General features: G+C 40.4%; 2 protein-coding genes and 1 long non-coding RNA gene across 15 annotated transcripts in view; 1 reads left to right on the forward strand and 2 right to left on the reverse strand.

Annotated features, from left to right (window-relative positions):
- Positions 1–4564, reverse strand: part of LOC143143722 (uncharacterized) — a 31057-nt gene extending 26493 nt beyond the window's left edge. Inside the window, exon 1 of the long non-coding RNA XR_012991231.1 lies at positions 3669–4564. This is a non-coding gene — a long non-coding RNA (uncharacterized LOC143143722). The remainder of the gene's footprint in view (positions 1–3668) is intronic.
- Positions 1–24488, forward strand: part of LOC143143720 (uncharacterized) — a 304262-nt gene that overhangs the window by 36182 nt on the left and 243592 nt on the right. The window lies entirely within an intron of this gene.
- Positions 1–24488, reverse strand: part of LOC143143719 (ras-related protein Rab-37) — a 161613-nt gene that overhangs the window by 35824 nt on the left and 101301 nt on the right. The window lies entirely within an intron of this gene.

Below are 24488 nucleotides of genomic sequence, written 5' to 3' on the forward strand. Positions count from 1 at the left end.
CTCTGGTTTGTCTTCTTTTCTGATTCCCCGAACACGGGTTTGTTGGGTGAATTTACTAATTATATCGTAACGATATTAATAAATTAATTTAAATAATTATATAGAAATTAATTGACATAAATATAAATTAAGTTTATTCTACTATTATTATATAATGGTAGATAAAATTTATTTATATAATATATATAATTATCACTATAATTGTATAAATAGTTATTGATTATTGTTCTTACAGAACAAGCAATCTTTCGAGATTAAAGTGCATTTTCGAGAGGATTAAACTTCAATTTTTGGAAAACATATTATTCTTGTAGGTGATATTGTTCCAGCTGATAAGGAATAATTTGAAGTGTTACTGAGGATGTTAATTAACCCGAGTGTGTGTATACAACTGTAAAATAAATTAAATAGTTAGTAGCTGTGTGTTTGTGTGAAATGGGTATAAAAAGTGCAACAGGTCTGTATGGTTAATCTATGCGTTTAATAACCGTATATAACGTCCACGACATTAACTGTAATATCGTTCTCTACTTCGAGGCCTCGTCGTCGCGACATCGGCGGTTAAACAAATTGTTGTTCTAACCGAGGCTGTACAATAACACCCAGCCACGTGCTTTTATTATCCTTACACGTGCGTTGCGTTTGAACAAGTGTTTGCGCTCCGATGATACGGCCATTTATGTGCCAAGCACCAGAGATCCGCCACCATCGTAAGAAACCATGCGAGGGGTCTTTATAGGTTTGCAATGGTTGTGCATATCATTACGGTCGCAAAAATTTCAGATCGCGTAAACTGGACGATTAAACGTCGATTCGATCCCTTTATTTTAATTGACCTCTTACAGAGTTCGAAAGATTATTAACTACTTTGATTGGGTGTTACAGTGTTTGAAGAAGTTTAAATCGTTTGAAAGAAGCTGTAATTTTGGAACGTTTCAAATGATCTTTTATAGAGAACCGATATTGCATCTCGATTCATCGATGGACAGTTCGTTGCATCGAAGGATAAAATGATCCACGGTAATTTTGTCGTTGGTTAGTTATTATATTTTGAAAGTGGACGCTATAATGTTGAAAATAATTGGACATCAAAGCGTAAAAGGGAAAACATGGACGAGTTGCTTTCAAACGCATCGAATATTCGCGCTGAAGACTTTTCCAAAGGACCAAAGTCTCTACGCAGAAACACAGAAGTTGGTATTCCGTTAAAAGGTAGGGTGAGAAGGGAATGGCATGGTTGTAAGCTGATGGATTGCAGCGTAACTCTCCGCGACGTTAATCGCATTAGCGAGATCCTGGACCGCTGGTGGCGATACAACAGTAATGACTTCGTCTAGTACGAGTTGGCTCGGTTGTCTACATTTGTATTTATTCTCTGTTTAATTCGAAACAATGACAATAGCCATAATTGGCGCAGAGAGAAAGATCTGGTAATTGTCCAGCTTATTGTCTAATGTGGAACGTTAACCAAACGTGTCTGCACTTTAATTTCTTTATAAGCAACTCGAAGACTTTCTGATCAGTCGAAGGATCTCCCATTATTTTCAAAATTAAAAATTTAAAAATTTAAATTTCAAAATTTAAAAATTCAAAATCCAAAATTCAAAATTTAAAAATTCAAATTTAAAAATTCAAATTTAAAAATTCAAAATTCAAAAATTCAAATTTAAAAATTCAAAAATTCAAATTTGAAATTCAAAGTTTAAAAATTCAAAATTTAAAAATTCAAATTTAAATATTCAAATTTAAAAATTCAAATTTAAAAATTAAAAATTTAAAAATTCAAATTTAAAAATTTAAAAATTCAAATTTAAAAATACAACAATTCAAATTCAAAAATTCAAATTCAAAAATACAAAATTAAAAAATTCAAATTTGAAAATTCAAATTTGAAAATTCAAAAATTCAAATTTAAAAATTCAAAAATTCAAATTTGAAATTCAAAGTTTAAAAATTCAAAATTTAAAAATTCAAATTTAAAAATTCAAAAATTAAAATTTAAAAATTCAAAAATTCAAATTTAAAAACTTAAAAATTCAAAAATTCAAATTTAAAAATTCAAATTTAAATATTCAAATTTAAAAATTCAAATTTAAAAATTAAAAATTTAAAAATTCAAATTTAAAAATTTAAAAATTCAAATTTAAAAATACAACAATTCAAATTCAAAAATTCAAATTCAAAAATACAAAATTAAAAAATTCAAATTTGAAAATTCAAATTTGAAAATTCAAAAATTCAAATTTAAAAATTCAAAAATTCAAATTTGAAATTCAAAGTTTAAAAATTCAAAATTTAAAAATTCAAATTTAAAAATTCAAAAATTAAAATTTAAAAATTCAAAAATTTAAATTTAAAAATACAAAAATTCAAATTTAAAAATTCAAAAATTCAAATTTAAAAACTTAAAAATTCAAAAATTCAAATTTAAAAATTCAATTTTGAATTTTTGAATTTTTAAATTTGAATTTTCAAAATTGAATTTTCAAATTTGAATTTTTAAATTTTGAATTTTTAAATTTGAATTTTTAAATTTGAATATTTAAATTTGAATTTTTGAATTTTTAAATTTGAATTTTTGAATTTTTAAATTTGAATTTTTAAATTTTGAATTTTTGAATTTTTAAATTTGAATTTTTGAATTTGAAAATTCTAAATTAAAAATTCAAATTTATAAATTCAAAATTCGAAAACTCAGGACTTAAAAATGTTTAATTTGGAAATAAATCGAAGTCTCTCGATTCCTATCGTTGATTATCGATCGCATTTTACCGAACTTCTCGCGAAACGAATGTTCAATTTATGACCTGGAAACTCGCAGCATTATTCAAGAGAACCCTGGTTCCTCTTGGCAATCGTTCCGCGTGATTAGTATTCCCGCGAACCCTACCCCTTTTTCTCTCCTCTAGATAAACACCGAGTTTATCTGTGCACGCCGAGCCCCAATAAATTCAAGTCGAGTCGCTCTTTATCGTAGACCGATTATCGCGGACTGCGGGCCAGAGACTTCCTCCTCCATATCGCGGACTCTGTGTCTGTGTATGTGTATACTTTGCGCGGTGTAGTTGTGGTAAGAATTAACGGTGCAAAACCCCTTCGATGCAAAACCTGAAGCAGATATTTTCGTTGAGTTTTTGGGCCACCGATTACGACACAGCGTTTCCACGCTGCTCGTGCGATATATTTCGATCGAATTAGTCGCTGATCACGAGCATCCAATGAAAAATTCCATTTTTTTTTGTAGCGAAGAAATTAAATTGCTCTCTAATCGCGAGAATTAGATTTCATGTTTTTAACCAAGAAACTTTAACCGATGCAATTATAAGAATATTAAATTCTACGTTGAGTTTGCAATTAGTATACAGAGTTGGAAATATTTGATTACTCAATGAAAGTTACCTCGATTAATTATAAATTGTACGGTATCGAGCTACGTCTCTGTGCGGTCGGGGCTTGACATTAATGACGCAAACACCCTTCGATGCAGTCACTTAGGGGTGGAAACCGTTTTGATTCCATTTACGGTACATTAGTGCACGCTTCGTCCCGGTCATCGAAGGGTCAGGGGATACGAAAGACAGACGGACAGCTTTTATTATCGGTTCCCATGAAGAGGGTTTCTTCGAGACGGTTAATCGCGTTCAATTGTACAGTAAGAGTCACAATACCTGGTCGAGCGGATTTGAAACGTCTCGGTGCATTCAACGTAGAAACTCATTATTGCATCGCATCCCGGAGGTAATTATTTCGAATAGCGTTGAACAGCTTCACTCCGATAGAAATTAAGACGAATCGTGTCTCTTCGAAGATTTACTTCTCTCACAAATGATACTTAAATAGCCTTTCGATTAATTCTCTCGAACCAATTGTACACGAGTATTCTCCTTGCACCGGACTTCCAAAATAATATTCCAAACGATAAATATTTCTTCTCTTCTCGAATCACGTGGACCACTTTCACTTCCATCGAAATTAAAACGAACCGTATAAACAATACCCTCTTGTATTTATATTTCCATGACATATACAACATTCTACTATTCTTCGTTAGATCAATCGAGAATATTCTCCTTGTACCAGATACTCAATTCTTCTATCACGTTTGGCACTCCATCGTGTACTCTCCATGTCTTCTACTTTCAAATCACGTTGACCGAAACTGGAGTGAAATTCGATGCTTAAACAATCTCTCGAAAGATTCTACTTTCCACGAGTATTCTACTCGTATTTTAAAAAATTCCAAGCTTCAAAAATTCAACGATCCGTCGCGTACTCTTCTTTTCTTTCACTTGTAGATCACGTTGACTAAATCTCAAGAAGCATGATACTCGATGTTCGAGCAGATTCTCGAAAAATTCTACTGTCGTCGGAGTAGATTTTCCACGAGTACTCTTCCTTCGCCAGAATCTTAAAAATTCTTATCTTCGAAACTCAACGATCCATTGTACGATACTCGTTTGAATTTCTTCGTTTGGTAAATCTCGTGCGAAAAATACGTTCCATTGAGCAGTACACGTGCACGTATCGTCGTGGCCAATGTCGAAACGGAAACGCGTTCACGGCTATCGTCACGTTGGCAATCTTAGTATTTTCCCTCGGCTCGCCACGTGTTACCTGCATTAACGAATCGCCGCTCCGCGAGTATTTACAGCCCGGTGGTAGCTAACGAAACGAGGACGACACCGAATGCAGTTTGCACACGAATGCACGCCGCTCGGCGGTAAATCATCGGGGGAACTGGAGTAGGAGACAACGGTGGCACGTTAAACCGTCGAACTTGGAATTTTAGATCGGGATTTCTTGTCAAACTCAACCGAGACAACCTTGGGGACGGTAAATCATGTTTCAGGGTATCGCTTATTCGGTGTTTGGGAACTCTCGAGCCATCTGCTGAATGCAATATGTGCATCTATACATTGACGCGATCCAGAGTTGAGATTTACGTGGAATGATCCGGTAACGAACGATCCAGTAATGATCAAGTACGACGTACGACGCGAAGAAATCTTGGATTCTCCATTGAACTCGTGAAAGAGGTTCTTCGATACTACGAATCAGTTTTTTCCTTCAATTTGAAGGTCGAAGGATTTTTTTTAGGTTTTGGTATCTAAGGGAATTTTAGAACGATTTAGATGCGAAAACTATAATTTTAGGTGGTTGTCGAAGATTTTGGATATCGAAGATCAGAATTTGTTTTTTTTTTATTGAAACGTTGAAGGTTTTTTCTTAAGATTTCGATACGGAGGGATTAGTGTGTGATTGGTGTAAGTTGGGTAGTACTTAATTGAAGTTATTTTGTAATTAAACGTGTCTATTATATTCTGCAAAAGAAATTTTACCCCTCTGTTTAAAAGACGATCTTTTTTCAATTCTTTGTCTACTTTCAAAATTTAATTATTGAACGAAAAATTTCTCCACGTGCCTTTAAACTTTCAACGAAATCGCGCAACTTTGCAAAGAGTGCTCCGCATTGAATAACGTTAATTCGATATTCGAACGTAGAATTTATGGTGCACTCAATCATCCATATTGATTCGTGTCACACGTGGTACGTGTCCTTAAAAGTAACTGATTCATAGTTCCATAAAATTGTCTCATTCTCCGCGTCTCCATAATTACCGAAGCGCAGGCCGTTTAACATATCGTGCTTATAAATATTCAACTCATTATTATTACAACTTGTTTTCCTGTCACTCAATGTAACCGTATATCATTTTCGTGGTATCCACCACAAACTCGTTTATTCTACTAAAACGTACGACCGCGAACTGAATAATAACGCTATAAATCACTTTTTTTACCAAAAAAAAAAGAGTATTTATCGAATACATCGTAAAACTCTGATATCGGGGAGGTGGAGAACTTCGTGGAACGTTATTCAAGATTAACCGACGATAAAACGTAGAGAATCTAAAGACGTTCAGTCTTTCGAGTAGTGGTGTGTTTCCCCTTGTGTTCGAAACATCAAATCGTTTCGTTCCGATAAAGAACTTCGATCGAAATACTGTTAATCGTTGACGGATCAGTACTCTAAAATGGTTCTTCCGATACGCCATTGTTACAAATGACGCGGTACTCGGGAACACGATGCTATCGTTGCGTTTCAAGCTTCCCGGGAATTAGCAGCGGGGTTTCTTCGTTGAAAATGTTTCATCGATAGTGGCGTCTCGTTTAATAAACTCACCGTCGCGACGAGAAAATACGACGAACCTAAAACACGAGGATACCTGAATCTCGGATATATTTTTCCGTACAATCGCAAAAGGTAAAACGATCCGAACCAGGTCGGTAATTATCGAGTATCTCGTTACACGATTTCCTCGTAGATAATTTTCACTCTAAGAACAGACTCTCCGCACATTGGATCCGAAGATTTGGTGGAACGTCCCTTATCGCGAACTCGAAATTACTAAAAATTAAATCGTTCAAAGTTACCGATAAGACACCGTTTCACGCCGATAAGAATGCATCCACTCGTCCACCGTACTCACCGGTTTCCTGTATTCCAAGCGTACCAAAAATTCACTCGATCGCTTCGACAACGTGTAAAAATTCCCCTTGAAATATCTCGACGATAACAATCGAAAGGTATTCGCGATCGATGGGACGTACGAGCCCCAGAAAGGGTGGCGAAAAGTTACCGGGGAACGAGAGAGACACTGCGTGTACCGGTATCGGTCGATCGTCGATCAATAGGACACGAAGCTGTCACTGCAACTGACGAATCGTTCGGCGATCTGCGTGCGGTCAGAAGCACGTGTCGCGCGATAAGTGGCCGCGGCTCGTTCGAAAGAAGCGGTTTGATAATCGCGCGGACACGAAGCACGGGGAATCGTTTTGTGGCGACTATTTCCAGAGGCAGCGAGGAGGTAGTAACGCTGTGGGAGAAAGGGAAACCGGCGGGAAGAGGAGCGAGGAGGGATGGCGCATAGGGTGGCGTGCGCGTTTCAAAAAGGGTGAGGGAAAACGTATCGGCTTGGAAAATACGTTGGTCGTAGAACAACGCGTTCCTACGTGCCTTCGATGTACATTTTTTTTTTTCTTCTCCCCTCCCTCTCTTCTTTCACACCATCCCGCGTGCTCTCTCTCTCTCTTTCATCCCCCTTCTTTTTCTTCGATTTACGTTCGAGACGAATCACCGATTTCGCGGCCACCCTTCTTCGATTTCGATGAAAATTCATACGAGAAGGCTCCAAGGAGGGGTGCAAACGGCGTCACCGTTTGAAAACTTTGGCGACGTTGTTTGAAAAAATAATAGGGGCTGTCCCGAAAGTGGGCAACTAGAGGGGGTTGATCGCCTCTCGCGACGTCAAGGAGCGCAATCGAGCCGCTTGATTCGTTAAATGGGATGATAATTCGTAGGTGCAAAGCGTGGCGCTGCTCGAGTCGTGGATCGATGTCGAAAACTCACCCTCGAGTTTTTAAATAACTGCACCCCTCCATCTGGAAATCAGTCCGCTCTTTTCTGCTCGTTACGCGCGGATTTTCGGCAAAGGATGCGACCCGTTGCGAGGGTCCAAGCGTGGATGTTTGTTAATAATTGAACGATGGAGTCTGGTAAATATTTTAACGATCTTACGAGAGATTGATGTTAGAATAATTAGAATTTGTAGTTTTCTTTTTCTTTTGGAAAGAAGATAATTTATTTCTCGTTTTCGAGTTTCTAAAAACTTTAGTTCCATTCGAGAGAAAATCTAGGAAGATTCTAAATATTTTTCCCCGTAAAATGAATCGTTAAAGGAATATAATATATTAATTAAGCGCCTTATTCCGGTTAGGAACGTTTAATTTCTCTTTGTGCGTCGTTTTGCGGCCCTCCAGATGGGGTTGAAACGTCCAGAAAGAGGAACAAAGCGTTACATTTTGATGACATGCTGGATAATTATGTTTTCGCGTTTATGCGCGGGAACAGGTTAAAGCGCTCCTTCAAAAACAAGAGGAATTCCCTCTTCCCGGTTACTTTTTAAAGTATATTTAAAAAGCGATGCCGAGAGCTACAAAGTTAATTTACATCGCTCGAGCTATCTGCACGGGACTACGGGCACCGAGAGCACCGCTCGGCGAATTTACCCGCAGCGAAAGTTTCCGTTTCTCGAGAATTTTCCACTTGTTAAAAGTGTAATTACGCCGTGCATCGGCCAGAGAACGATGTCGGGGAAAAAATATACTCGATCGATGCCTCTCGAAGTGAGCAGACGATACTTTTCGCGCGAGAAATCGAAAAGTGCGATTGATAACGTTGGACGTTTCTTCTCTTTTAATCGGAAAATCTTGCGGGCGATATTTCAACGTTTTTATCTAGACGTGAGCTTTCCGTAAAAAATAGAACAGGGTGGAAAATGAATAAATAATAATCAGTCGTGTAAATTCCAGATCGAGTATCTGTACCATTTTGGTACGTTGTATAATTGAATCGTTGGCGAAGAATTGCGGCAAATAACACCGAAATAATTTTCCGAATAGAGTTCTTTCTCGTTCATCGGAACGGAAACCCATCGAGTTCACTCTCTTCCCGTTTTGTGCGTCTTGTCTGCACGGAGTAATCCGCGAAATCGTAGGCGGAAACGGAGCAAATAACGCGGGACATTAAACGTGTTTATACGTCGACGTGAAAACGATGGTGGCTGGCATAAGCGTTCGCTGAATACACACGATCTCATTGTCGGGTTTCCCTTGTATTTACATCTGCTTTCATCGACACCCATAGTATCGAATCGCGGGCCTTCTATTCACTTTGTACCGGCCCGTTTGAGAGCTCATTTCACATTTCCTCGTTCCCGTGCGTGCGTCCCAACGGTATTCGTTTCACCGTTCCTGAAATAAAATCGCGAAATCGCACAACATTCGTTGCGAATCGTTTCCAATTTAATTATGTTTTTTCTCTTCTTTTCTTTTTTTTTCACGCACCGAGTTTTCTTCTTCGAGTAATTAACACCTTCCACGCGGAACGTACAATATATAACGCAATATCTTCGAACGAATCTCTCAATTATGCCCGTTTAATACGATTAACTTAAACAATTTTCTCACACCGTTCCATAGAATTCTTAATACGCGCACATTCATGGACGATTCTTTAAACTAGGGAATTTTTTCGTGTTTCTTCGGTCTGGATAAAGAAAGGAGAAAGAAAATCGGGGGAAAAGAAGCGAAGAAGATTTGCTCGTAAATTACTGAAAGTGGCCTTGAAAATTACAGGGAAGAAGTTGACGAAGAATTTACTATAATCAAATTTCAAAGCTTGAAAATGCGTTGGATCGAAGAATCAACGTTTCCGATCCAACGACAGACCGATCTAAACCGATGGTGTACAATTGGTTCACCCTTAGGTGAATTTTCTCCTTTTTTCTTGAACGTTATCGCGACCGTTTATTCGCGGATTTCGCGCGACGAATCTGCTCCGATTTTCAGCGGCGATGTTTCGGTACCATTCGGCGATCGCTCGAGTATCAGTTATGTAAAAGGTTGCAGCACTTTACACGCCCGAATTTCACGACTTTCTCGTCGCGCTTTACGCAATACGCGTCGAAACGTTACGCATTCGACGCCCCGCGTACGTACTATTGCATACATGGTGGCTGAAAACGAAATCCACAGAATCGCGGTGCGAGACGAAAGCTCGCGAAAGAATCGAAACGCGAGGTTTGGACGCAACCGCGTGCATCGATATTCGAAAACCGAAGCGATGGATTTTCCAAACGATCGACCAACGATTCGAGAGTCCTCGTGATCAATCGAGCCCGCTCGATCACCGAGTCGACTTTTATTTCGATTCGTCGCGAAAACGATTGGACGATTTATTCAGCCGAGATATCAACAGGTCCTCCTTCGAGTAACGATCGAGAGAGAAGCTGGGAGAAAAATTAGCGCAATTCGGTGAAATTTCGAAGATCCAATACACTTTCTCGTGTATTCAATCCAAACGTATGTTTGATTTTTTCAATCTTTTCTTTTTCTTTTTTTTGCAACGTTGGAACACGAAACGTTAAAACGAACTTACCGGCTCTACCATCGAGTGAAAGAACGTGAGGAACGAGCAGAGCCGAATACGATCGCTCGTATGCAATTGACGATGCGAAGGGCAGTGGCACACGACGACTTTATGGCACATTTCCGCGCTAAAATAGCAGCCAGGGACTATTTCTGGCGCGGAAAGTCAATATAAAGCACGTGCGCGATACAACGTGATACCGGCCGACAGGCATTGCAGGTGACAGTGAGAAGCATTAATTATACCGTGCATCGTTTCGTTTCGATGCTTCTGCGCGCAGGTTCTCGTTTCCGATCCGAGCGGAAAATAATTGTCCCCGATCGTTTCCACCGAGAGAAATCTTCATTTCAGTTCGTACCTGGTAGTAACCGGATCGACGTAATCGTAATTGCGATTATTTTCTATCGAAGCTGAAAAATAATTCTTCTCAATGATAACACGTTGTACCAAGTTTTTTCTACTGCTTGAAGTTTCTTTTCACGCTATAATATAGCGAAGGAAATCAAGCCTCGAGGTTTCACATCTTAGGTAATTTAATATTTCAATATCTCTCAATTGTTTCATATTTGGAGCAATTTCAATCCAAAGTTTACACACGTTTCATTGCGTTAAAATTTCACCCGATCGATCCAAATTTCTGATAAATAAATATCACGAGTTCGGGTTAGACGAGTTTTTAAAGACCACCGAAAATACGATGCACGATTAAATCTTCGACATTTCAAATGTTTCGTCGAATCAAGATCTTCGAGGGTATTTTTCTCGAAAACTAGGCCCCAATTCGAAAAAGTTCTCTCCACGTTTTCGACTCGTTTTTTCACGGAGAATCGCCCACGCTTCGATCCTGTCCGATAATTCCAGTTTCTACGTTGCTGGAGCCGATTCGAGGCTGGTTGCTTTCGCGCAGCCCGGTACGTGGCGTCGACGAATTAAAATCACCGAGGCGTAGCTATCGCACGGATTCGCGAGGATACGCGATACGCCGAGTCGCTTTAGGCTCGTTTCACTTTCTCCTTGCGTCCCGGGTTCCCTTCTGCGGCTGCCACGTTGAATTTTAAACGACCAACTCGAGAGGAATTCGCGATAATCCGGGGAGAACGCGAGATGAACGAACCGCGATCGAGCGAGCCGAGAGGGAATCGTTCGATTCGATGTTTTTTCAAATTTTTTCTTTCTTTTTTTTATTCTTTTCGGTCCCAAAGAAGTGTAAAGCGGAACAACGCGTTGCATCGTGTCTTGAGAAAACAATATTGTCCCAATTTTGCGACCGTTGTTGAAATTTTCTCTCTGGATTGGCTCGATATTATTTCGCGTTTCGTTGCAATATTTTTCCATCGCGAATTGGATGCTTTGATTCGTAAATTAAGCACGAGTACGCTGCCACGATGTATACGGTCACCGAATCGTTTTAACGCAGTTTCTTCAATTGTTACGAAAATTGTTTCGTTCGTTCTCTAAGCGAAACAAGACGTTATTAATCGTTCGAATCGATTTCAGTGACGAATCTCGCGATGTACATCGACGCGGTTAACGCACGACGACACTTTCCGCGCGAACGATATCATGCGGGTTTATTTATTGGCCGATTGATTCACGATCGTAGGGTTTCCACTTTGAGGAGAGATATTGCGCGGTACGTGAAATGTTACCTTTTTCAATGAAATTCTACGGTGCGAATAAAATCGAAAATATTTACCCTCCGTTCTAGAAACATCTCTTTGTCGCTAATACGAACGATTATCGCGTTCAATGATTCACCATCGATGGAAGAATATCGCGGGAGCAGTTATATTTAAAACCCGTATAAATCGAACGTCTCTAAAATTGAATTCGTCTGTTCGCGCGAGTATCGATTCTTCCCTCAATTGGCAATTTCAATTTTTAATTTCCCACGATGAAAATACGCTCGAATGTTCGTAGAAACGACGAGTATATTCCGTGTATGTCTTTTCGTCGTTAATATGGAATTCGGGTAAGAAATTAATACCGTATTCGCGTTTAATAATTCCGTTTCGACGAGGTATATTGAATTATTCCTACCTCGTTTCTCTATACATAAATAATAATAGCATTATCGTGGCCGTGTTATACGGAGAACGGTGTTCAAAGCTTTACGAACGATCGAATGAAATTTAGTCGAAATGCGCGCGGCTAATAAACGCGAAACTTGGGAAACAAAGTCGACTAGGAGCGCGCCATTCGATAACACCGGAATTAACTCGAAATTAACGTCCGTGGCGGTTATGTTTCCCTCCCTTTTATCTTTTTTTTTCTAAATAGTAACTTTTTAAACTCGATCCATCTGTCCGGTGCAACGAGAGTACGAAAAAGGTTAATTAGCCGGGGTGGTTTCGCACGCAAAGACGAAACCCCTGTACAAAGCGGATAAAAGTGAAATTAACATCCGCCTTTGGACGGTAAATTCCGATCGAGGGTAAAAATTCGCTCGAGCGCGGCAATTTCGGGCGAAAATTCGTGTAATTATAGCCGCACGATTCGTAACCCTCGCGCTTCATTACGCGACTGGAGAATTTATCACCGAAAACTGAATTAAACTCGTTCCGAGGATTCGATTCACCCTTTGCTGTTTCACCACCCGGGGAGAAAGAACCGGCTGGAAAAATGATTAAACGTTGTACGAAGGCTCGAATTTTCAAATTGTCCGAAACGAAAGGAGAGAACGTATATCGAGAAATTCGAAATTTCAAATTGTCTGAAACGAAAGGAGAGAACGTATATCGAAACGTTTCTAGTTTGAGATTTAAATTTAATACAAAAGTTTCGATTCCTCGGCAACGAGAAAGAGAGAATATTATTTGAACTGTGAATTTAATAATCGAACTAATTTATCTGTGAGAGGATTTCATTTTTCTAAGTGTTCTTGGAACGTCGACAACTACCCTTTGTTCTCATCGAAATTACTCCAAAATATATTCCGAAATATGAACGATCCTGTACGCTCGAAATGTTCGCGTCGATTTCGAATTTCCACGGTCTCGATTGTGCGAATAAGTAGAGCAAAGGGTTTGTTTCCAGTCAGATGCAGAATCTTCGTGGTATAGAGGTACTTGAGTTACGATCTTCCGTATTCACGAAACCTATCCCATTGTTGCGCGACGTATGTCGAGGGTGCATCACGTTCTGCTGAAATTTCGGTCGTCGGTTGTTCGTCGAGGCGCACGACGTCGTCGTAATTTAATAGCCAAACGGCATTTGTCGGGGAACTCGTTAATTAATTGCACGCACGTAACAGCGTGGAGAATGCAATTGCATAATCGGGTCACAGCGATACTCCCGGATATCCGAATCTTCCCCTTTGAAATTTCGAAGCAATCAACGTACCTTTCAGTCGAATTTATTTCGTCGAAAAGTTACTTTAAATCGAGATTTTTTTTCAACGAACAGATTCTCTTCGATATAACGAGAAAATATTCTTTTCGAATAAGATATTCTGTATTCTCGAAAAGATTCTTACTTCAAAATCGAAGACAATCAAGGCACGATTACTTTAAGTACTTTCCAAACAAATTTTTTACGATAGATTCTCCTCAAGAATTTTAAATAAAATTTCTCAGGGAAAAATTACCAGATGGAAGCACCAAGAATATTTCAAAGTCCATTTTGTTTCATCGTTGTGGTACAATATTTTTCATTCATCAGGCTGAGCAATACTTTGAAAACGAATCCAACAACTTACAAAACGAACCCATTTTCAAATTCTATCGCACGTGTACTTTCTGTAACAATGTTTCTATTTTCTGAACACTTTATCCAACACTTCGACCTTGTTCGATCCTCCCACATAAAGTTCCTTCGATTCAACGTACTTCGCGAGAACTTATATTCGCGAATAAATTTCTTACCTCAAGAATTCGCCAACAATTTCATCGTATCCATCTCTGAAAATTATTTTCGCCTTAACCGCGACGATGTACACCGCGAGATTCGCCACTGAAATCGATTCGAACGATTATTAATAACGTCTTGGTTCTCTTGGAGAACGAACGAAACAAATTTTCGCAACAATCGAAGAAACCGCGTTAAAACGATTCGGTGACCGTATACGACGTGTCAGCGTACTCGTGCTTAATTTACGAATCAAAGCATTCAATTTTCTATGAACAAATATTGCAACGAAACGCATTATCCACGAGCAGGACGCGCGCGTACTACGAATCGCGAAAACGTTTCACGCCCAGACGAAGCTTCCGCGTAGTTCGAAATCGAAGGGAAATGTAACAGGCAGCTTTTAAAAGCGCAGGAATATCGGAGACGCTTTAACGGGTCCTATGGAATGAAAAGGCTCGGTAAACCAAATCCAGTTACTTAAGAGGGGTGGTTTCGGGTGAAAAGGCCTTTGTTCGTAGCACGCAATCTCCCTAGTTGGGTATCGTCATTGTTGTTCCAGTCCCAGCGGAGCGTCCAAATTTACCGCGGCATTTAGGTCGTGTCTGAGTTTCCATATCTTTGAAATCTGATAAGACGGGAATTACGAGGCCACCATTTTGGGGGTGGTACGTCTCTCGCGATTAACTCGAGCCGATTGGAACAAGCTCTGAACATTTCCAAGCTACCGTGGCTGAGAAACACACTCCCTGGGGGATCTCTGTTTTATTCACGATTTTACACCATCGTGATCGTTTTTAGTACGAGAAATGTTACACACTTTTCCGTGAAAGATACTACCCGAACTTTACGCGTTTCTTTCATCAAAAATGTCACCCAAACGTTGCACACTTCTCTATCGAAACTATTACTCGTTGAATCGAAATACTTCAAAGATTCGGATGAACTGGTTCGGAATCTCGTCAACGAAATACACTTAACCTGCTAAACAAATTTCTCATCGACTACAGTGTCTACTTTATACTCGAAGAATAACCAGTCAGCAAAAATGTCCACTCAAGGATAAAATCCTCCGTCAGGATGGACCGTATCGGACAATTTCAACATGTCCGGTTTAACCGGATCAGTTTCGGGGACTCTCGAGATCGTTTCGATCTAGATGCGAAAATTCTGCCGACGATTCACGAATCGTGATTTCCCAATGATCGTCCGGTCGTCCAGGCGAGTCCCCCGTGATCTCTCGAAGACATTGTCGAGGTAACCTCTTTATCGATCTATTCACCCCGCTAAAGAACCGTGCACGATTCGGGTGTTCACCTTCGTGGCGACGACCTCGTTTCTTTGGCGCCTGGACTTCGGAATTCCATGGTCGATCCCGACCCTGATCGTATTCTGGACTAGGACGCGTCGAAAGTGGTCGCCAACGTGTCTGGCCAGCTCACCTAACCTAACTCGAACAGTAGTTCGAAGAGATTCGACGGGTGGGTCGATGGCAGCTAACGTAGGGTATACTTCGCCACAGAGTACAGTGTTTCTCAAATTTTATGGAATTTACTACGGATGGAATCGATTTCGAATCGAGTGCAAAAGGGGAGCAGTAGGTCGAGGAAGTTTTCAGAATGATCGAACTTTAAGGATGAAAGATTGGTCATCGAAGAGAATATCGCAGTAAGCAAAATCTAAAGAAGAGTAATCGCGCGAAGCGTTTCGATTCTTGATCAAATTGACTGGCGTTACTCGATTTATTTTATCTTCGCGATAGGGATATTTTGACCAAAGAACACTTAAATCAGGGGTTGAACACTGCTCGAATATTAAGAAGATCGAACTTTAAGGACGAAAGATCTCAAATTTTGTGGAATTTACTACGGATGGAATCGATTTCGAATCGAGTTCAAAAGGGGAGCAGTAGGTCGAGGAAGTTTTCAGAATGATCGAACTTTAAGGATGAAAGATTGGCCATCGAAGAGAATATCGCAGTAAGTAAAATCCGAAGAAGAGTAATCGCGCGAAGCGTTTCGATTCTTGATCAAATTGACTGGCGTTACTCGATTTATTTTATCTTCGCGATAGGGATATTTTGACCAAAGAACACTTAAATCAGGGGCTGAACACTGCTGGAATATTAAGAAGATCGAATTTTAAGGATGAAAGATTGATCATCGAAGAGAATATCGCAGCAAGCAAAATCCAAAGAAGAGTAATCGCGCGAAGCGTTTCGACTCCTGATAAAATGGCGATACTCGATTATATTTTATCTTCATGATAGAGAATATTCGCGATAGAGATATATTGACCAAAGAAGATCCAAATTAGGGATTGAATACTGGATATGCTTGAATATTAAGAGGATCGAAATTATACGGATACTTTCTACTATATATAAACGTTTCAACTTCTAATTAATTCCTTTCGTACCAAAAAGAAACATTCCATAGAAATTCATACGAAAAAGTACTCCAATTTCAAATCGAAACGTTTTCATAAAATGACCAATGTATATTCGGACTGTAATAGCTATAAAGTTCGTGTGTATCGGGCAGTGGTGTCGGTTCGACGATCACCAAGAGGGGGCGCGCGTTTCGAGGAAGGTCGCTCTTGATTCCGAGAGAAGAGGCGGGTTTTCAGCGAGGGTCGGATACTGGTTGAAAAATGGACGATCGTGTACGCAGGGATATCTACGCGTCGAGGGGGCTGACACGCGATGGACGCTGGCAACAAGGTCAACGACCCCCCACCCTTGTTCACCCTTAGACGACTAACGGAAGCGAGATCGAAGCTCTTTCATCTTGGGGAGGAAAAAGGGCAGCTCGAGATCGCCGCGACGCTGATCACGCCCGATACGAGGAACGGGGATAAATCGATGATCGACTCGCTCGAGGGGATGTGATTTTTTCACCCCTGAAGAGTCGACGCTTGAACGGTGGTGCAAATCACGCTGGTCGAGAACAGGGTTCGTAGCTTTTTATTCGCGCAGCGAGCTTTTCGTCATCGAAGGGAGTGTGACGGATTGTTTCGCGGGCGAGAAAAAACGGGGGCTGGAATTCTTTTAAACGAAGTTGCGTAGGCTCCGGGTACAAATATGGTCGAATGTACGGGACGATTGGTAATAGGTGATTAGTGATTATTTTTAGGGGATATTCTAGACCACAAAACGCATAAGGGGAAATGTAAACGTGGAATGGTAGAATCGGTGATTGTTGATCGTCGCACTGATTACTTTTAGGGTGTAATTCTAGACCACGAAACGAGAAATGTAGATGTACAATAGTAATCGTTGATTATTAATCGTAACGATGATTATTTTTGAGGAGTACATCTAGACCACGAAACGAGAAATGTAGATATAGTAAGCGTTGATTATTAATGGTAACAATGATTATTTTCGAGGAGTACATCTAGACCACGAAACGAGAAATGTAAATATGCAATAGTAATGGTTGATTATTAATCGTAACAATGATTATTTTCGAGGAGTACATCTAGACCACGAAACGAGAAATGTAGATATACAATAGTAATCGTTGATTATTAATCGTAACGATGATTATTTTTGAGGAGTACATCTAGACCACGAAACGAGAAATGTAGATATACAATAGTAATCGTTGATTATTAATCGTAACACTGATTATCTTCAAGAAGTACATCTAAACCACAAAACGAGAAATGTAAATATACAATAGTAATTATTGATTATTAATCGTCATAATGATTATTTTTAAGGCGTCTATACCACAAAACGAGAAACGTGAATATACAATAATAATCAGTAATGATAAATCGTGACAGTGATTGTTTCCAGCACGTAAATCTACACCGCGAAACGAGAAACGTGACAAAATAACACGCGTAGATCTTTCGGTCCAAATTAACCTTTCGAAAACCTTTGAAATGCACAACACGAGTCTATACATTTAAAAATTTCCAGGTTGCTCGTAAAATCGAGATAACCGTTCAGAAGCGAGACGCTCGCGTCTTCTTATCCCCGTAACGTCGAACAAAAAAGAACGCTTGCTTCGACCACAATTTCAACGTTGAAAATAATCATCGCTAATGGATTCGTCCCGCGTCGTGAGACACTTGGCGAGCGAATTGAAACCGCTCGATTCGAAACGTAAATTCGTAACGAAAACACGCAAACTCGACGAAAGTGCGTCTCGTATCCGCGCGACGCGCGGAATTAACGAAACGTACGGGATAATTGAAAGTTTGTCGATCGGCCGTGTCTACGAGGGTAAATTTCCCTCGAAGACGGAGGAAGGGAGGGAAGGTGAGGCGAATCCGCGTTTACGTTTCGGGTTTACCCTACTTTTCCGTGTAAACTCCGCGAGCGACGTGTTCGCGACCGTTATATTAACTTCGGCGGACACTAACGAGATTGCATCCGTAGGAACTGCATTAAGAGTAATCACTTAACTCCCGGAACCGGCGAAAAATTGCGCGTACCCTGGAAACGAGTAGCTCCATTTATGGCGAAACTTTCGTACGAATTCATTCGCGAGCAATTTTCAAACTGTACGTAGTTACGCGCGCGTGTGTGTGTATAAGTGTGTGTGTGTATTTCTCCCGAATTTGTTACGGGGAATTTTCGGAAAAATCGGCCAAATAAATCGGAAACCTTTTAACCGCGAACAATGGCTTCGCGTTTATTACAATCCCAGCCGTGAACTTTTTTTTTTTCATCGTTTGCACACGGGAAAATAAATATTTCCCGGGAAACTCTAGCGTATTTCCCGATAGCTTTCGTCTCCCGGTTTTCGCGGCCACTGAATATTCCCCCTCGGTCGCGCTCGCTCACGGTTTTTCGCGAAACGAGCGTATAAAATTAAATGTGCATATTTAACGCATCGCATAAATGCATACGCGGAAACAATTGCGCCCACGGACACGGGGACCGCGGAAACGAATTTGTATCGCTTCGAAACCGGCGCGGCCTGTTTAACCCGCGCAAACACGACGATTTATGCGACGATAAATGAAGCGTGCGTGCACGTAATAAAATACTCGAATTCGCCGGCGCCTCGCGGCGTGATTAGAGGAAATAGAGATCGTGTGTAAAACGTAATCGTTCGAATCGTACGAGAAACGTTCGACACGCGAACGATGAACGTTCCCCGAATTGGGAAAATTTCCAACGAAAAGATCGCACCAATCGACGAGTAATCGATCCTTTTTTTTCACTGGACGAAGCAGTGGAATTTTTGTTTCTTCGTATGAAGACGTTTATCGATTCAAATTTATAATTTCCCCTGTAAAATTGTACACACTTCTAGAATGTAATGCACTTCTTCCAAAGTTTCTTTCGATCTTTGCAACATTTCTCGCGTGCACTTCTCGTTCTCGCGTTTCGTCTTATCTGTTCGTTGCTCTGGGTACGTTGTTCTCTTCGTGGCTCTTTTCATTTTTTGTCATAGGAGATAGTTACGAGGAGCCATATCGGATGCAACATCGCTAGGTATTTAGGTGAAAATTCACGGAGAAGCAACGACGTGCCAGTTGGTGCACTATCGCGATGCAATTTTCACGAGTTGTCCTTCAACGAATCTGATCAATCCACGTTAAATTCTCGATCGATCCTCGTCGTCGATGGAAGCACATTCCTTAGCGAAAATGTGTGAAAATACAATACCGAAACGGTCAAAGGAAACTGTCGAAAACACTTGGAACGTTTGACGATGGAACTTGTGCTTTTATCGGTGGTGGCTCACTTGGGAGTTTCCATTGAGAGGATCGAGCCTTTGTTTCGATGTCGCATCCGTGCACCCGGCGTTTCCGCAACGTTGAAGCACTTTATCTTATATTGCGGAAAATTTAACGCAAACTCTTCGATCTTCCGTTGCGAAACATAGAAAAATATCGTCAGAGATCCCAAAAACGTGTATTCAACTCGTGAAATCTAACCTATGCAGAAATTTACACAGATGACAAAAAAAACATGTCAGATTGTCTCAAAAAAATTCATTTTCGTCAGACACTTGTCAATCACACTTTGGTAAATCACGGTAGGTAAATAGAAAAATATTGGTATCGAATAATATTAAATTAATTGCAATGGAAGCAATAGGAGATGCGTAATAGTGTTTCCTTTTTTGGAGATACTGTTGAATAGACTCGTCTCAGTGACCGAAATAATTATTGTTCAAGAGGAACAATAGCCCAATGGGCAAACCGTCGATCACTTTCTTTAATTTTCCTTTCCAGCCGATGCAGATCGCTTTCAAAGTCTCGAATGAAAGTGGTTTTGTCGTTAAAGCGACTCGCGCGCGTAAACGTCAGCAGCTGCGGCGCGACGTGTTATTTCCTTGGGTACGGAAGATGCTCGCGCATTTCCGCAAACTTTCGAAAATTCTACGAGAAGTTTCCTCCGGCATATAAGTGGTCGCAGCTTTAAACTATCCTCTGGTCTCCACATAGTTCATCGAACAATATACACGGAGAATAATAAATCTCCGCGTACCTCGAGTATCACCTCTTAATGCGTTGATTATTTTCAATCGTGGAAACATTTCGGCGATAATTTACCGTCGAATTTGGAATTAAAAAGAAATTTGAAATTAAAAAGAAACTCTGGATCGTTCCATCGCGACAGATCGTATTCGTACCGAACAATTCCTTTGATTATTCGACGCTTTACTACGAAAGTCGAAGAATAAAATTTAAAAGATTCTCTAAATCGATAAAAGAGAGGAGTGGTAGATATTTTCACACTTGGATCACAGATTTTGCGCACTTACGGATAAACGTTTCGCGAATGAATATTTTATTTCGTGTAAGCGCAATTTCGAATTGTTAAATATACTATTAAACTTTCAGTTCACTCGCGCGATTCGAAAATCGTTCACCGAGAAGCGCGTAAGAAGAAACATTGAAAACGCAACGCGCGTTAGTTCGTAGAATCGAAATATATTTTTCTCTGGAGGGAAGTAATGAGGCTCGAGCGTCGTAGAAAGAAAATGTCCGAAAAATGTGGCACGCTGTTTCGCGTGATAAAAGTTTCAATGGAACGTATAGTGCCAGAAGTTCCCCTCTAAAGGTAAAAGTTTTTACACGTTGTTCATCTGCTTTTGGTCGAGTAGAGACCGCCGTAAAGAAATAATGGCAAGGACTTAAATCGTGGTTAAGCGTCACCTTAATCTCCAGTCGAGGACAGTTTTCCAAGGAAAAAGCTCGCAGCCAGCGCCGGTTCTCGCGAGGAACCTTTCCGTCAGCTTGTCACCAGCTCGACGTTCGCACTGTGGAAACGTGTCCGACAAGCGATTCCCGGGTTTCTCGCGTGATACGCGTCATTTTCTCTCGTTCACCGCTGCGAAGTACAAAAGAAGGATGAAGATACATCCGTTCGCGTTCGACCGTGCGCCGGAGCGTTCTCTCGATAGTGTGCACGCGTAAAGCTACGCGCACATTAGTATCTCGATGCTAATCGCGCGAAACTGACCTTCGATCTGGGTGATAAACCGTCGTGGGGATCGATAACGCATTGGAACGAGACGAGATAAATCGAGACGGACGAACGGTTCGGTGTTACAATTTAAAAAAAAGGAAACATTGGGATACGAGCGAGAAAGTAAATATAGTAAGAACGAAAGGAAGGTCGATGGTTTAGAAAATATAGAAATAAATTGAAAATTCAGGGAATTATCGAGACGAGAAACTAAAGAAGAACGAAAGGAAGGTCGATGATTTAGAAAATATAGAAATAAATTCAAAATTCAGGGAATTATCGAGACGAGAAGCTAAAGAAAAACGAACGAACTTTGACGTATAGTCGAACAGTTTAGGAAATACCCCAGTGGGAGTGGTCGGGGCGTGGTGGGGCAAGAAAGTAAATAAGAACGAAAGGAAGCTCGATGATTTAGAAAATACAGATAAATTCAAAATTCAGGGAATTATCGAGCGGAGAAACTAAACAAGAACGAACGGACATTGACGTATAGTCAAACAGTTTAGGGAATACTTCGGTGGGAGTGGTCGGAGCTTGGTGGGGCGAGAACGTAAATAAGAATAAAAGGAAGCTCCATGATTTAGAAAATATAGAAATAAATTCAAAATTCAGGGAATTATCGAGACGAGAAACTAAAGAAGAACGAACGAACGTTGATGTATAGTCGAACAGTTTAGGGAATACCCCAGTGGGAGTGGTCGGAGCTTGGTGGGGGGAGCACGCAAGAAATCGTACGACACGGAGTAACTTTTCGTTTTCGAATGATTAATTTCCTCGCTCCGTAAGCAATATTTAATTCGAAATTTGCTGTAACTTTGTACTTTCTTCCACGTTGAAAATTTCAATCCGAACAACTTCGTCTCGTCTCCGATCGGGAGATCTTTTCGAGGCACGAGACTCACCGGATCTCTCGAGATACAAACCTGTCCTCCGGTGTCGTTTAAATTAATAACTTGGAGTTAATTCGCGGAGCAAAATCGTCCAAGTTTCCGGTACAAGTCGTTCGGCGCGTTTATCGTAGGAATTTCTGCCCGAGACGACGAGTAATCGTTCGGTCGGTGTGAACGACACTTAACGCTTCCACGTAGCGAGCAGCAGGAAGTCCTTGCGATAAGAGGTCCCAAAGCGACTCCTTTTCCGCGTTCCGCTCCGATTTCGTGGCCCGGATACGTTGGACGAAAAATGCAGGTCGCCGCATAAAACGGGACGCCCGTCTACTATCGGCCCGGTTAATTAAAGACCGATTAAGAACGACACCTCGACACGGCAGTTTAGGAACCACCTTGCCGCGTAAAGGCGCGATTAACTCCGCATAAATTAATTCTCGACCACGGCGCCTTAATTAAACGTGTCGCGTTGCGTCCGATCGGTCCGCCCGGGCTTCGAAGAATTTTAATCGTCGAAAGAGTAGAAAAACCTTCGAATCGTGAAACAGAAAATAAAACACGAAACACAATCGCGGATACGTAATAATATTACAACATTCTCCGTGAAAACTGACACGATTTTCAATTTTACGTATCGGAAAGGAAATTTGTCCGCGATCCTCTCGAAAGTCATAATTTCGATTACAATGGGATAAAATTTTTCGTTCGAGGAACTATTGAATTCTTGAAAGCCGGTATATCGAATTTCCAACGAGGAATTTTTTCTAATTGGACGAAGAAACCTTTCGGGATTTTTCCATCGAATATCGATATCACCGCCAGGTGCCCGATTTTTTCTTCCCCATTTAACGAATTCACCGATAAACGGCCCATGGTGGAGTCCCAATAATTAGTGAAAACCCGTGGAACAAAACGACTTTCGACGTCCATCGTGCGCCCCGCCGCAGGACAATAATTATTTCAGCTAATTACGGCGAAATTAAGCTCGTTACAGACGGCCTCGCGTTACGCGGGGGGCCACGTCGTTAAACGCGCACATCGAGGCGCGGTGAAAACACGCGAATGTTGTAACACGGTTTCCGTGAAAGTGTTCGACGTATCTGTCGATGCGCTCCATCGTGTATTTTCGCGGCAACGACACGATTCACTTATTAATCGCCTTAACGAGCAATATTTAATTGCTCGCCACGGCGACGAGCAACGATGTTCGAGGAGTCTGGAAGCCGCTTTCTAATCCTGGATTTATGTCGTTGCGGTAGCTAACGATGTTAACCGACGGGGTTACCCCGACTTTTATTCGGGAAGAGTTATTAATTGAGAATAATCTCGGTAGCGGCTGTAAGAATTTTTCATTTCGTTTTTCACCTAACTCGAGCCCCGTCCTGGATGAAAGAGATACCGATCTCGTGGAAGAAAAAACATTTCGTTCACGAACGGGATAGAGAAATCCACGTTTCGAATTATTATCGACGATTTCTGGTAATTTTCCAACATTCCGGACAGTTAGATCGTTTGTACGATACGAGAGAAGGGAATATATTATGGTTTGAATACACCGAGTGCAGTAGTATCGTTGATCGAATGTCGTGGTTCGAATATTATTGGGTATTTGTATAAGGGGTTATGTACGATCGAATCGTTAGAATTATTCTATTCGAATACTGGAGGATTCGAGTTCTATTGGTTAAATACTCGAATCGTTGGTGTTTGAATATTCGAATACGGTAAAATTGGACAAGAATATTTATAGTCGTCGTACTATTCAAATACTAGAAATATCCAGATACTTGCGAATTGTGCACAATATCCGAGGACCATTCGAAAAGTATTCGAGTCCAGTTCAAGTATTAGAGTAAGTGTTCCTCTTGCTCTGTTCGAATATTCGAGTACCAATTCATAAAGTATTCAAGTTCTGTTCGAATATTCGAGTATCAATTCGTAAAGTATTCGAATTCTGTTCGAATATTCAAGTACCAATTCGAAAAGTATTCAAGTTTTATTCAAATATTCGAGTACCAATTCGTAAAGTGTTCGAGCTCTATTCGAATATTCGAGTACCAATTCGAAAAGTATTGAAGTTCGAGTATTCGAGTAGCAGTTCGAAAAATATTCAAGTTCTGTTCGAATATTCGAATATCAATTCGTAAAGTTTTCGAGCTCTATTCGAATATTCGAGTATCAATTCGTAAAGTATTCGAATTCTTTTCGAATATTCAAGTACCAATTCGAAAAGTATTCAAGTTTTATTCAAATATTCGAGTACCAATTCGTAAAGTGTTCGAGCTCTATTCGAATATTCGAGTACCAATTCGAAAAGTAT

Source organism: Ptiloglossa arizonensis, chromosome 2 (genome assembly GCF_051014685.1).
Source record: "Ptiloglossa arizonensis isolate GNS036 chromosome 2, iyPtiAriz1_principal, whole genome shotgun sequence".
Lineage (NCBI taxonomy): Eukaryota > Metazoa > Arthropoda > Insecta > Hymenoptera > Colletidae > Ptiloglossa > Ptiloglossa arizonensis.